This window comes from Lactuca sativa, chromosome 4 (assembly GCF_002870075.4).
Source record: "Lactuca sativa cultivar Salinas chromosome 4, Lsat_Salinas_v11, whole genome shotgun sequence".
Lineage (NCBI taxonomy): Eukaryota > Viridiplantae > Streptophyta > Magnoliopsida > Asterales > Asteraceae > Lactuca > Lactuca sativa.
Genome location: NC_056626.2, coordinates 293408540 through 293420847, shown reverse-complemented (window position 1 = coordinate 293420847; position 12308 = coordinate 293408540).

Here is a 12308-nt window from a genome sequence, read left to right as displayed (position 1 = left end):
TTTACATGTTTTCAAATCAATTACATTATGTTGACAAAAACGAAATGTTTGACGCCCTACGTCCCATCCTCAAAAGCACTTGGTTACCTGTTTATGGATTTCCTGAGAATACATGTAGTTTTGAAAAAGTGTCAACAATTAAGTTGGTGAGTTCATAAGCTTTTGAAGGTGATGTTAAAATCCTTTTCTTGTAAAAATGATGTTTGTTCAAGAAAAATCCCATATTTTCTTATGTAATGCGCTGTAATCTTAAAAGTCAAGACCGAAGTGTACAAGTATTTTACCATACTTAAAGAAATTTATGCAAGTTTAAATCGACATAAACTCGTTAAATTTAGAAGTAGAACCCGTAAAATCTTGTGTTTTGTTAATACCATATGTGAGTTATTATAACCATATTATGACTCAGACAGCCTCGTAATACGACGTTCTTCAGGCGTCGCAAGTTAAATGACAATTGTCACCTTAGACCTGTCGGTCTAGCTGTTGCATGCAGCTCAGGTGTGGGTTTGTCAGACCCAATATAGATCTATACACAACTATCATGTTCTCCCTACAAGAGACTCTGGTAACAATTTACAGGACTTGTGATTTCCTTACTTGGATGTAACGCGAAGTGAATGTCTCACAAATTTATTCATTAACAGATTTACGTGAGCTGAAAACCTTAGGTAAAGAGTTTGAAATGTAATGAAACATAAACTATACCTATTATAGTTTATTATAATCGTTTATAATGTAAAAGCGACATAAACTATACTTCCATAGTTTACCAAATGTTTGTATCCAATGGATGTGAACTTTTTTTTATAACAACTAATTAATTACCATACTTATGAAGGTAAAAATCAATTTGTTTTCTGATGTATATCAATACACCAAGACGTAATGACATGTAATGTAAAAACATATACTCGCATAATGATACACACCTTGCTCAACAAGTTACAAGGTGCAAACGAAATTGATAGCATTTTTCTAGTGCTAACATTTCTATTACTGTTATGAGAAAATTTATAGAAAAATCATCAAAGGTCCAAATCAAAATCCGTAAATTCAGAGAGTTTGGAAAATGAGTCTAGTTTGTTCATAAATTTTATTATGATTTTTAGTGACCTCCAACTTGTGTGAAAAAGTCCATAATCACAGACTGGTCCAGATTTTTTCTTGAAATGATAGGCAGTTTTGTAAAATTCACCATAAATTGTAGAAAAATCGTATCGAGATGTGCAAGTAGTCATTTTAAATTTATAAACCTGAACTATTTTCACCTAATACAGTTTTGAAAACTAAAATGTTTAAGTTGACCAAAACAGTCCATGAATGGAGTTAAACTTTTCTGATGAAAGTTGTTGGATGACTTTAGTTGTGTTCTTAGTGTTTTAACTTGTATCCCCCCCCCCTTAAAACTTAAGAAAAACGTGAAAAGATAGGGGTATGAACTAACCTTGTGTGTTCTTAGTGGATGGATGTTGAAGAAAAGAAGTGCTCAACTCAAGAACACTTAGAAGATGCCTTGAAGGTTCGAAGATCTAACACAAATATGATGGAATTTATGTAAGTATTCTATGATTTTGGGTAGAAGGAAGTGAAATAATCATAAGGAGGATAATATCACTTACCAAAAGTGGAAGAAAACTTGATGACCAGCCCTTGAATCTCGAATTTGAGAGAAAGAGAGAGAGAGAGAGAGAAGTGAGAGAGAAAGGTGTTTGTTCTTTGGTAGAGAATGAGAGAAGAGTGAGGAGAGATAAGAGTTTTCTAGACCTTGACCAAGAGTATGGCTAGAATTATGGTATGAAGAGGACAATGATTGACTAGGTATGGTGGAATAGTGACTGGGGATGGTCAAGGAGTAGGTATGGGAGGTTGCTTATGTTACACACTAAGGTAAAGTCAACACTCCACCTCAAATATTCACCCACTAGATTTTATTCTTAAATAAAGATTTCCATAAAAATGTGCTTAGAATATGGAAATATGGGGCCTTATATATCAAAATATAAGTTCGGGTGAAAATCTCGCGTTAAAATCACGAAAAACGGGCTTAAAACGCTAAAAATATTGAAAACCGGGCAAAAATTGTCAATTTCCGAAATTCTGGGCCGAAGGTTCGGTCCCAGCTCTTAGAACTGAAAGTAGATGGGGGAACCGAGAGTAGGGTTCGGTCATTGAAGAGGAACCGAGAGAAGACAAGGAAGAACTGAAGGTGCGAAGAAGAGGAGGGAGCAAAAGGCGAGGCTCAGTCTTGGTTGGCCTGCGAGGCTCGGTCTTGGCTGCTCAGCGAGGTTCGGCTTCGGCTGCTCAGCGAGGTTCGGCCTTGGCTGCTTCTCGGTTCCAGGAGGAGGCTCGATTCAGGAGGGGGTTTGGCTCCTAGGAGGGTTCGGCTCCTAAGAGGGTTCGGCTCCTAAGAGCTGTTTTTCGCGTAAACTTTCGTTTTCGAGTGATTTTTGACCAAGTTAAGGGTCGGGGTGACCCGGATGACTATAAAAAGTTGAGAGAGATTTTGAGAGAGATTTGGGAGTGATTTCACATACTTAGAGAGATTTCACATACTTGAAGAGATTTGGGAGAGATTTCACATACTTGTAGAGATTTGGGAGAGATTTCACATACTTAGAGAGATTTGGGAGAGATTTCACATACTTGAAGAGATTTGGGAGAGAGTGATAGAGTGAGAGAGATCGAGAGAGACTTAGTTTGTGACCTCTGCGAGTGTTTATCTTTGCAACGCAAGATCCGCAAACCCCGTTTAGCCATGTTTAAGGATTTTACACACCTCCGAAGGGTATGTAATAGTGTGTTATTGCTTTGCTACCTCACTTACCTCGATTAGGGTTTAAGAAATCTAAAAATACAAACTTTTCAAGTGATGATTTCTTATTAAAATAGTGAGTTGTACAGTAATTACATAAAGTAAACCCTAGTATACTTGAGTTGGCCGGTTTGACTTGCTGACTTTATTTGACTTTTACTTGACCAAGAATTGACGATTGTCACATCATCCCCTCGTTAGAAGGAATTTCGTCCCGAAATTAGCGTTTTGCCTGGGACTTTAAGAATTCGGGAAGAGATGTGGGTACTTTTTCCTTATTTGATCCTCACGTCCCCATGTGAATTCGGGTCCTCGTTTAGCGTTCCAACGGACCTTCACGATAGGAATACGACTTTGCTTTGTTCTTTTGATCTCCCGATCCATGATATCTATCGGTTCTTCCACGAAGTGGAGACTCTCGTTAAGTTCAATTTCGTCGAGTGGTTTCACGAGGGTTTCGTCAGATAGACATTTCTTCAAGTTCGATACGTGGAAGGTAGGGTGTACGTTATTAAGTTCTCATGGTAGGCGGAGCTTGTAAGCTACCGGGCCAATCCTAGCGAGGATCTCAAATGGCCCGATGTATCCGGGGTTCAGCTTTCCTCGCTTACCGAAACGTATTAAACTGTTCCAGGGTGAGACCTTTAATAGCACCCGATCTCCAACCTGGAATTCCAAAGGCTTCTGTCTGTTATCTGCATAACTTTTCTGCCTGTCTCTAGAAGCCTTTAATCGTTCTCGGATTTGGACAATCTTCTTTATAGTTTCTCTTATTATCTCCGGACTAGTGAGGGTGCTATTAGGGACTTGTCCCTTAGCTAGTTGTGTGTCGCCCACTTCAGCCCAGCACAGTGGTGACCTGCACTTGCAGCCATAAAGGGCTTCAAACGGTGCAACCTTGATGCTAGTGTGATAACTGTTGTTGTACGATAATTCGACCAGTGGCAAATGGGTATCCCAAGCTTTAACAAAGTCTATCACACATGCCCTAAGCATGTCTTCTAGCGTCTAAATGGTCCTCTCACTTTGCCCGTCGGTTTGTGGGTGATAAGCTGTACTCATGTCCAACCTAGTTCCCAAGGTTTTCTAAAGTGATTGCCAGAATTGCGAGGTAAATCGACTATCCCGATCTGAGATAATGGACCTTGGTACCCCATGCAATCTCACGATTTCCTTGATGTACCGCTTTGTCAGTATCTCTATCTTGTCGGTCTCTTTCATTGGTAGAAAGTGTGCTGACTTGGTCAATCTATCGACAATTACCCAGGTGGTATCCAATCCACCCGTGGTCTTAGGTAGCTTGGTTATGAAGTCCATGGTTATTCATTCCTAATTCCACTCAGGTATACCAAGTTATTGTAGTAGTCCTGAGGGTTTATGATATTCTACCTTGACTTTGGTGCAAGTCAAACACTTGCCCACGTAAGTAGCAATTTCTGCTTTCATGTTCGGCCACCAGTACAACTTCTTGAGGTCCATATCCATTTTATCCGATCCTGGGTGGACGAAGTATCGAGTTTTGTGTGCTTCGTTCATGACCACGTCTCGAAATCCACCAAACTTCTGGATCCAAATTCGATCTATGAGATAACGATCTCCGTCGTCCTTGACTTCAAAATTCTTATCCATTCCCCGCAATGCCTCACCCATCACATTTTCTGGTTTCAAGGCCTCTAGTTGAGCCTCCTTGATTTGTGTGGACAAGTGTGAATGGATTGTCATCGTTGATGACTTTACTCGTCGACCCGAATATTCCTTTCTGCTCAGGGCATCGGCCACCACATTGGCCTTTCCCGGATGATAGCGAATCTCGCACTCGTAGTTGTTTTGCAATTCAACCCATCTTCTCCGCCACATGTTGAGCTCTTTTTGATTGAGGATATGCTGAAGACTTTTGTGATCGGTAAAGACAGCACACTTCGTTCCGTAAAGGTAGTGCCTCCAAATCTTTAGGGCGAATACTACTGCTCCCAATTCAAGGTCGTGCGTGGCGTAGTTGACCTCGTGCATTTTCAATTGCCTCGATGCGTAGGCAATGACCTTTCCTCGCTGGATGAGCACACATCCGAGACCTTGATTTGGAGCATCGCAATATACCACGAAATCTTCGGTTCCTTCTGGGAGAGACAAGACCGGTGCGCTGCACAGGGCCTGTTTTAACGTCTGGAATGCGCTTCTTGTTTATCTCCCCACTTAAACATCTCACCTTTTTAAGTCAAGGTGGTGAGTGGTTTAGCGATCTTGGAGAAGTTTTGGATGAATCTTCGGTAGTATCCAACAAGCCCTAAGAATTGTCGGATTTCTGTTGGTTTTGTCGGTGCAGCCCAGTTTTCGATCGCTTTGATCTTTGAGGGATCCACATGTATCCCTTTCTCGCTAACCACATGGCCAAGAAATCCTACTTCTCGGAGCCAAAATTCACACTTTGAAAGTTTAGCATAAAGCTTCTCATTTCTTAGAGTCTCTAATACTAGTCACAGATGTTGGCTGTGCTCTTATTTGCTTCGCGAATAGACCAAGATATCGTCGATGAATACGATTACAAATTTGTCTAAGAAGGGTCGACACACTCGGTTCATCAAATCCATAAACACCGCAGGTGCATTTGTTAGTCCAAAGGGCATCACCAGAAATTCGTAATGGTCGTAGCGTGTTCTGAAAGTTGTCTTAGGAATATCATCCTCTTGAACTCGTAGTTGATGGTAACCCAACCTCAAGTCGATTTTTGAAAAGTTACTCGCTCCTTGCAGTTGGTCGAAGAGGTCGTCGATTCGGGGTAGGGGATATCGATTCTTGACGGTAAGTTTGTTTAACTCCCGATAGTCGATGCACATGCGAAAGGATCCATCCTTCCTTGCCGAACACGAATTCTACTGAGATCACGACGTGAGAACTTAATTCTCACGACATGAGACTCGATTTTTGGAAACTATATATATCCCTTTGCTCATTCGACTTAGGGGGTTGTCTTAGACATATTCTAGCGAGATAACCGAGTTTGGAGGTCAAAAAAGTGCGAAAAACATACCTTTGAAGGAGAGTTTGCTTAAAGATTAAGAGTTGGAAGATCCAATCATCACATTCGATTTGATTTGCTTGAATCATGTCAATTGCTTATGAATTCGAGTTTTTGTTTTCAACAATAAGTAGTTGAACTTATTTGCTTTCGTTTAGCTAGATGAAACTTTGACTCTATGGTTTAGTTTATTAATTTATGGATTTTAATAGTTGGTTTTGTGCTTGTGTTTGATTATCATTACCTATCATGTTAAAGTTTGTGACTTTGTTGCTTAAATTCAAGTTTAGTGTAGCTTAGTGACCATTAAATTACATGAGCTTGTTTACCTAGTAGTTTAGTGACTATTAAATTGTTAGAGCTAGGAGTGACAACATCTAGATAAAGTAATAAAAGTATCAAACTTAGCTGTGCTGGAAAACATCATATGACCATAATTGTGTTTTCTTAATTGCCTAGATAAATTTTACATATCTCATCTATAATTAATAACTAATTATGTGTTTTGCTTATGTATGCCCATACAAGGTAATTCATGAATTGGTGAAAAATATTCGTAAATTTGGACTTGAATTGCTAATTACATAATAACTGGTAACCAACTTTAATAATCCATAATTAGTAACTAACCATAAAGAAGAAGTGGATTCAAACTAAACGAAAGCGTTTTTAATATATTGATTAAAATCATTAGTTAAGCGTTTAAGTTTGTCTGAACTTGAAAAATCAGGTAAAACCCCCTTTTTGACTTTTGCTTGCTTTTTAATTAATCTATTAGTAGTTTGGTTTGTGTTTCAACGCATGGGGTGACAATTTCATCCTTAAAGAAGGTTATGAAGAATGATCCTTTTCTGACTAGCAACCAACCGGTCCCCATAATTTTTAATTTTCTGGGACTAAATAGATGCTTGCTAGTTTGGCCAAAAATAAAAACTAGAAGTCAAATTTTACAAGGTGGTCTGAAAAGAGTGGTCAATAAAACGGATGAATTAATAACAAGGCGGATTGACAATTTATTAAGTTGGGAGTCCAGCTCAAGACTCGCACAAAAAAGAAGCGCTTATCGGGTGGCAACCCGATGTTTGAAAAATTTATATCATTTTATTTTTATTTTAGTTTTTATTTTTTATTTTCTTAGTTTATTTTGGTGTGTTTTTATCATCACAACAACCCTAACAACACACACTAGCCTATACATACATCCTACTTTCCCTCCCTAGAGAAAGGCTAGTCATTCTTCAACTGGCTGACTACTCTCACCCAAACTCATTCATGAAACTTCCACTAACCCTATAACACTCGTGTATACTAATCATACATACGCTGGATTGCATAGACATTCGAATAGTTGATTAAACCTTAAGCCCACAACCAGACAACGAACAAGAAATAAGGCCAAATAAAACATTCTTAGGCAATAAAATCTTAGTTATGTACAATTTTGATGCAGACACCAAGCAACTACAGTAATGATGTCGATTTCTTTCAAAAATAACCCTAGACTATCAACCATCATATATCATACAATTCTATCATGCAATTTCTGAAGATCCCTAGTCAACTACTATATTGTTGTTCTAACATAACATTGCATCAAATAACGATGTGGGTAACTTGGGGTATACTTTCTTGCTCTGGATGATCGTACACATCGCATCCTTCCTTTATTACTTTTGAAAACTAGTTTGAAACTTTTGTAGTTCCCTAGTTTGAGTCTGGACTCACACGAATGTTCATCCAATTTTCTCAAACCAAGGCTCTGATACCAAATTGTAACACTCCAAAAATCCCAATAAATTTGAGATTTTCAAAATCAACCATGCATCAACATTGTTAACAAAATAGTCATTGTTTCAAAAGAATTATTTCAAATCAGAGTTTTCCCCAAGACTCAGATACATAAAACAGGAAGTTGTGTACGATCACACCTTCACCTTCCCATGATCCTCGGAAGTACCTGAAACCATCAAATAAAATTGTAAGCTGAAGTTTAGTTAGTTCCTCCAAAGTAACACTACTCAAACATATAATCAAACAGATAACAGGCCCACAACCTCTTGGTTGGATTACCCTTGGCCCATAACCTTACGGTTGAAATGCCCCGGCCCACAATCTTACGGTTAGAATGCCCAATACATAACGGGTCTACAACCTTCTGGTTGGTTACCCCTGGCCCACAACCTTCCGGTTGGAATGCCCTAGCCCACAAACTTACGGTTGGAATGCCCCGGTCTGTTGACTTACAACACAAAGCAGTACAGTCTCAATCCCACCTTACCACGTCGACATGCACATAACAAATAACACATATCCAACAAAAAATAATCATATAACCCGTTAACAGACTATTAGACAGATCTATAGATTTATACTTTATAGAAACATCCTAGATACAAGGATACATAACCAAAGGGGCCGACATTAGTGCTTTCGACCCCAAAGAACAGTGAGGAAACTCACCTCATAATCTGAATGATATTGTAACATCCCAAAAATACAGGCCAAAATTTTCATTTTTAGATTACGTTATTTTAAAAAAACTAACAGTATAAAAACATTCATATTAATATCTCGTGTCAAAACCACAGTGTCAATAATCAAAACATAGTATCATTAAACCATATCAGAGTGTAATCCCAAAGATCTCATGTGCGGAAAACATAGTGTGATGCGCTGTGATCAAGCCGACTCCTTTCGTTTGAAAACGAGTACCTGAAACCAAAACTGTAAACTGTAAGCACGAAGCTTAGTGAGTTCCCCCATCATACCACATACCACATAATGCCTATCCCTCGGTATCTTTCAACCGGTATCTGTCTGGCATAACTGGGAGTTGGACTCCCTTTCGGTATCTTTCAACCGGTACTCAGGAACTAACCTCCCCTTCGGTATCTTTCAACCAGTAATCGGGAGCTAACCTCCCCTCCGATATCTTACAACCAGTATCCAGGAACTAACCTCCCCTTCGGTATCTTTCAACCGGTAACCGGGAGCTAACCCCCCTTTCGGTATCTTTCAACCAGTATATGGGGACTATTTCACCCCCTATCACTATCACATAATAACAGGTCATATACATATTGGTTCCATGATAACATAACATAAACATACTGAACCACATAATGACATATCATAACCATACTGGTCACATAATATCATATCATAAACATACTGCTCACATAATGGCATATCACAACCATACAGGTCACATAATAACATATCATAAACATACTGCTAGGCATGCATGGGTTTCGTCCACCCCTTCGGTATCTTTCAACCGGTAACCATCTTCGGTATCTTTCATGGTAACTGGGGACTATTGCACCCCTACTACTACTAACACATATCTCATAGCATCCTAACACAATAAGCATATCAATTAATGGCAACCAGATAATTATCACAAAGACAATCATCTCAAACATAATCACCTACTAGTGGGCCGACATTGGTGCCTTAGACCCACCCCTACTGGAAGGTAACTCACCTCTCACTGCTGAAGTCCCATAGACTCAACCCCACACTACTGAAGTCCTGCAGACCCAACCTCAGCTGCTGGATGACAGATTCCCGAACTGTCAATATCAAAACATCACCCAATTAATAATTGGGTTCCAACACATAACCATAAATACATACTTAGGCAAATACTACTTTACCTCTAACTGAGCTTTATCCAATCCCAAGGCCCAATCTAAAGGCCAAAGTCAATTAGAAATCAAAGCCTAACATATGGCCCAATTTTCCAAATTGGGCCCAAGCCTATACATGGTCTTATTCTAAGGCCCATCCTCATATAATCATTAAGGCCCAAACTGTGGCCCAACTATGGCTCAATTTTCCAAATTGGACCCAAACCCCTTACATGGGACTTACCCCAGGCCCATTAAATTGTTCTAGTTCAATTGCTTGCTTTTGGATGGCCCATTATTATCTCAATCATTTAGGCCCAATAATAAATCCAAGTGAAATTAGGGTTTCACATAAAATGATGATTAGGGTCAAGTTTCCTACTTAACCCATCAAGGACTTAATCCATTAAGTCCAATATTACTTAGATTAATTTTTGCCAATAATTATTATTTAATATTCCAAGTTATTAAATAATTCCAGGGTGCATCCTGAATAATTTTCAAAATTAGGGTTTTATTGGCAGTAGGGTTTTCCAAACCCTAATTAGGGTTTCCAACCCAATTACTAGCCCATATATCAATTTGTTGGGCTTTTAGGTCATTTAGGGCTTTATTGGGCCTATTAAGCCCACTAGAATGTCATCAAGCCCATTAGGGTTTTTCATTAAGCCCATTAGGCTTTTCATTAAACTTCATTGGGCCCATTAGGGCTCACAAGGCCCATTAGGGTTTCAAGCCCCCCAAACGAATCAAACTCACAAGGCAAGCACACCGCCACCTGTCATGGCGGCAGCCACCACCCTACGGTGGTGATTTTTAGTTTTCTATTCATTATCCCAATTTGCAATACACTTTACAATGCTAAAACTCAAATAAAAACGCACACACCCACTAAACACCCACATACACGAAGGTGCATGGTGGTAGCCACCACCTCACGATGGTGGCGGTGATTTCTTGTGGTTTCCAGTCAAGCACACACACACACACACACCAACCAACAACCCTTGCTCAGAAAATGAACCCAACACCCACCTATAGTGGGTGGCGACGATGGCAGCACCCTAACGGCAGTAGTGGCTTGGCAGCGATGGTGATAGGCAGCATTTGGGATAACAGCCACCACCTCACGGTGGTTGTGAGTCTCCCTGATTCCCTGCCCAACAGCTTGCGTCCACAAATCACCAAGTCGTCGCAAGCTCGACCTGTTACACACTCCGGTCACAGCCACTTCTCGTGGTGGTGTAAGGCAGTCGGGAAAGAGCACCAACCACAATAGAATAACGCCCAACGACGAGATGGTCTTCAACAAGAACAGTAGCATCGCGACGTCAAAAAATGGAACAGCGTCATGGTGAGGCTTCGGTGGTCGGAGAAAGGGTAGGAGAAGAATGGCGGCGATGGAGCACAATAAGGAACAAACCGCCGACTTCCGAGGTTCCTCACCCATGTATTCGCGTCCACGGCTCCAACTCCGGTGATACTCTTCCAGCTGTTCACGAAGTCCGGTGGTGGCGGTTCGATAACTGGCGGCGCCGGAGGTGGAAAGGGCAGTATAAGGGTGGCGGCTGTTAAGAGAGTTAGGGTTAGGGTTTAGGTAGCCGATAGTTAGCTTATATACCCATTGTCATGTAATCTTATTGCCATAAACAGTCCCCCCTCTATAAAATTATTTTCAGCAATGATCCAAAATTTACCCTTTGACCCCCTGCCTCTTGAATCCTTTGCAATTGAAGTCCAAATTTTACCCTTTTAGCCCTCAACATTATAATTCTTTACAAATTAGGTTCAATATTCACTAAACAACCCCTTAGCCCCCAAAATCTTTTCAAATGAAGTCCCAGAAATTACCACTTAGTCCCTGTCTTCATAAATATTTACGAATCTGATCCGAAACTTACACTTTCAGCCCCTGACTTCTAAAATTATGACAATTAGCTCCTCGAAATCATCCTTTTATATATATTTATTTATTTTAGGGATTCTATTCATTCATTAATTTATTTATTTATCTAATAAATAAACGGGGTGTTACAACTCTCCCGCACTTAAATTAGGTTTCGTCCTCGAAATCATTTCCTGCCATTCCTTACATGCCCTACCATTCTGGTAACATGGTCACCATCCTGGGCACACCCTAGCCCTTCCCAGGGTAGCCGTGACCAATCTTCACAAGCTCTAAAATCCATGGATGAATGAATCTCTCGCAACAAAATCACATCTACTCGATCTGAAATCTGTTATCTCGCGATGGTTTGAATCCTTGCCAGACCACTCATACCGAATCATCATCGTTGAGTCAGTCCGTTATCCCACAACCGACTACTTAACTTTTGATCACTCATGGTTCCCACTATAAATCAGGGTCACAGACCCAAATATCCTTGCATATCACTTATACTCGGCCAAGGTTTAGCTAATCCTGCCGTGAGTGACTTGACACTTCCCAATAAACCAGCTATCTCGTGCGTACTTGCAACCTAAACACAAATACTAACACTGCCCAAACGCTAGAACTACCCGAACACTGATCTACCTGAAGCAGTACGCTGCTACATAGCTGCTTCCGAAAATCTATCGAGACCTTCCTGGTCTCAATTCATCCATCAGTCGTCTGAAATACCAAGTTCCAACCCGATTAAGGAGCCAACAAACTCACACGTAGTCGCTCCACGCGACTTCCGAACGAAATCCTCCTCTGGAACTAGTTGCCACTAATTATCATGCCACTGAGGCTCTAATAACCTTCTGATCTAACTGATCGGGTTGATGCGTCAAATCCTGACGTCACCAAATCCAAGGCTAAAAGTGATTTCTACATGTCCAACAATAGGCTTATATCACG